Source organism: Nycticebus coucang, chromosome 12, assembly GCF_027406575.1.
Source record: "Nycticebus coucang isolate mNycCou1 chromosome 12, mNycCou1.pri, whole genome shotgun sequence".
NCBI lineage: Eukaryota > Metazoa > Chordata > Mammalia > Primates > Lorisidae > Nycticebus > Nycticebus coucang.
This window is the reverse complement of record NC_069791.1, coordinates 1,599,213-1,602,999: the sequence shown is the minus strand read 5'-3', so window position 1 is coordinate 1,602,999 and position 3,787 is coordinate 1,599,213. Positions and strand designations below refer to the sequence as shown.

Genomic DNA, 3,787 nt, shown 5'->3' with positions numbered 1-3,787 from the left:
GGGAGCTGGATGGGTCCCCTGCAGGAGAGGGAAGAGGCCCTGAGTCTGAGCGCATGGTCTTTCCCGTGGGCACTGGGTGTCCCGCCTCCCCTGCAGACTGGCTGTGGTCTCCGTCCCTAGGGGTGAGTGGCAGGTTGTGGTTACACAGCAAACTTCTTATTACTCAGCAGTCTCCCCCAACCTCCCTGAAGAACCCCTGGGGATGTGGGGAAGATGGAGTTGAAATTTGCAGGGTTAGGGCGGCGCCTGTGGCTCAGTCGGTAGGGCGCCGGCCCCATATACCGAGGGTGGCGGGTTCAAACCCTGCCCCGGCTGAACTGCAAATCAAAAAATAGCTGGGCGTTGTGGCGGGCGCCTGTAGTCCCAGCTACTCGGGAGGCTGAGGCAAGAGAATCGCTTAAGCCCAGGAGTTGGAGGTTGCTGTGAGCTGTGTGATGCCATGGCACTCTACCGAGGGTGATAAAGTGAGACTCTGTCTCTACAAAAAAAAAAAGAAAAGAAAAGAAATTTGCCGGGTTAATTGTATGGTAATGACCCCAGGTCAGATTAAGGTGGGAGGGGCCCTGGCTGCTTCCAGGCTGCAATCCGGCCCCCACTCTGTGCCTGCTACATTTGCCTTTTGCAGACCTAACAGGCCCGCCCAGAGAACAGGGTGGGATGCTTTGCGTCTTACCCAGAGCTGCGGAGTGGTGCATAGGGCAGGTGAACTCTGTGAGCTGAGACTCTGTGCAGGAACATTTGTGTTTGATTTGGTGAAAATGTGAATTATTTCACCTTTGACCAGAATATCACCACTACCCTGGAATTTCTCTATTGTCACCAGTCCCCTGGGGGAACCCCAGTTTCCCTATAAGGACATAGGACTGTTGCACCAATATTCAGAAGATACACTGATGAAAGGGGGAAAAAGAACTGGAGGCGGGAATAGAATGGCCATTTGGTGATGTTGGGTAAAGTTAAGGTGGGGCCGTTTAGGGCAGAGATGGGGGCAGGGGGAGCTGGCCAGGAAGACCAGGAAGAGAGGAGGCAGAGAACACTCACCAGACAGCTTCAGGAGCCCAGAGTCCTCCTTCCTGAAGCTGTCTTGATCTTTCTTCACAAAAAACGAGAACCAAGGCGTGTGCTTAAAGCAGGGGCCTGAAGAGTGGCTCTTCTGTTTATAATACACCCAACAGGAATCTGGGGGTCATTGTGATGAGGGCACAAAACCTGTGGCCTCCCTGTGAACAAATTCCCTACCTGTGAAGAAGAAGAAAAAAATTATAAAATGTACATGGTGGGTGCATGGGTGATCACTGTATAATACCACTGTGTAACATACAATGCATACACTGTATTGTATGTTTAAAAAATTGCCTAATAAAATATTGGAAAATTAAAACAAAAACAAAAAACAAGAATGAGAACCAGTATCTGGTAGAAATGATTACAGCAGCATAAGGCTGTGTTGTGCTAAAATTGTGAAGAGTGAAGGTTTCATAATATTCCTACTTCACAATTCAATGTCGGACCTCAGGACAGCCCCTTCTGGTGTCCTGTTAAGAACTCCCGAGCTCAAGGGACCCACCCACCTCAGCCTTTCAGAGTGCTAGGATTACAGGTGTGAGCCACCTCTCCCAGCCAGTACGTTTTTAAAATTTAAAAAATAAAATAATAACACAATTTAAAAAAAGAATGTTTAAAACAAGTAGGAAGGCGCACTGGTAAAATTGCTTTTCCAAAAGAATAGTAGCTATCAGCCCAGGAATTCTACATTCTCAGCAATGATTTAACACCTTGCTTAAAATTTTCAAGCATCTTACTAATTCTTTCCCCTTAGCTGATTTAAAAAAAAAAAAAAATAGGCTCATATGTTGGGTAGTTCTTTTTACATTCTGTTAATAAAGTAACATTTGGTAACATGTTTAATACTAATTATATGAATGGATTAGAGTAATAGCAAAATAAAACCCATTGAAACTTGCTTTTAAAATATAACTAAGGAAATGAAGCGCCTGTGAAGATATTAACAGCTTTCCTCGATTTTAAATTTTCAAGCATTATTTAAAGCTCTTTGGGGACCGTCACCACTGACACCTTACTGTTGCTTGTATTTGGCAAGATTCTCCATGTCAACTGTACACTCTAAGGCTAGACAAGAAAGAGAAGTGAAGGGGAAAATTTGGCTGAAATAGAAGCAAATCGTCTTGGTCTGATGTACAGGTTTCACTTACATGACTCAGGGAGGTACTAGGTGTAAAAGGGGCAGTTATTGCAGTGAATAAATAGGAGAAGTGACTTCTGGGAAGAAATCCAGATTCTTTTTTATTTAAAGTAGTTAGTTTGATTTAGCTTGAAACAATATTTATGCACATCAGAAGTAAAACCATCAAAAAGATCAGCTATTTGATCAATTTTTAGGAGAAAACAGATCCCAAACTTGGCATTACTTATAAGCATGCAATATGTGTGTTCATACCTACAAACATATTCTGAACATTAACGTTTTGAAGAAAAAAAATGTTGTTTATACATCTTACATCAGTTCTGAAATTCACTTAGGAAAATTCCTTAGATGCTCTTAGAGATGGAAACTCTAATAAGTAAAGTCTAATTTTTAAGAATGTCTGTACTCAACAGCTCTTTGACCTGAATTACACAGCGCATTTTCAGCTTTGTAACTCTTAGAGTGCATGTAATTTTTAATTGACTTTTCTTTGGCAATATCAGTATGTTTGTGCTACATTCATGGGACTCCCTCTGGTGTATAACTTAACACATGAAAATTCTTGTTTTACTCTTTACTAAGGTTTTCTTGAACCCTGATGGATAAAGCATCTAATTATGGAGTACTGTGGAAGGCTTTGGATCAAATCGTATGTTTTTATTGAAAATGAGGTCATGTTGGGTTGTGTGATATAACTAAATAACCAGTTAACTATTTATCCAAGCCAAACACAGGGTAATTAGGGTTAGTAAGCAATGCTTCCTCCCTGAGATCCGTAACTCAGACATGGTGCTTTGGTAACAATATGGGTAGAAATTGTCTATGTTTTTCTTGGACATTAAACGAAGGATATTTTCTAACTAAAGTGTATTTAGGTAGAATTTAATTTTACCTTCATTTTTAATTTACATGGTAACACCTACAACATTTGCCAAGTAATTACATCAAATTATGTAGCACAAAATGTATGTATGTGTGTAACATAACAGATTATTATAAATAAATAATGAATTGGGAGTTCTAGATAATAATTTAAAAAGGGATTTCTTTAGTCATCCATTAGAACATTTTTGATACCCGATTTCTATATATTTCATGAAAATATTAATTTTAAATATATTATTCTATTGCTTCTCCTATGCAAAAAAAAAAAAAAAAAAATCTCCTCCTGAAATGTTTTAATTCCAATTCTCTGCCACTTTCAAAGGCCTGTGATTCTGTGTGCCTGGAAGCCCTGTGCTTTGGATCTGATGTTCTGATGTTCAGGAATCAACACACTCATGGTGTAGGTAGATTCATGTGTTAGAATTTTATTAAAACAACAAACTTAGATCAGTCCAAAGCATTTCGTCCTAATAATGCCTAATTTTTAACTTTGTAAAGTGTGTACTTAGGCACAAATTCTTAGAATATAAGATTATTAAACTGGATAACTAGTATACTCTCTTATTTCTCTTCTTGGGATTTGAACTATCGCTCCTATCAAGATTCCAGCATTTTGGTATACATTTCATGTTGTTTAGGTGAACCCAAAAAATTGCTTTCTAATTCAGCCTTGGCCTGCCTACCAGATAATTTTTT

General features: G+C 39.8%; 1 non-coding gene across 1 annotated transcript; it reads left to right on the top strand.

Moving 5' to 3' along the window:
• Positions 1-1,115: 1,115 nt before the first annotated feature.
• On the top strand, positions 1,116-1,243 carry LOC128563031 (small nucleolar RNA SNORA11). The gene has a single exon (XR_008373703.1). It is a non-coding gene; the product is annotated as a small nucleolar RNA SNORA11 (small nucleolar RNA).
• Positions 1,244-3,787: the final 2,544 nt, after the last annotated feature.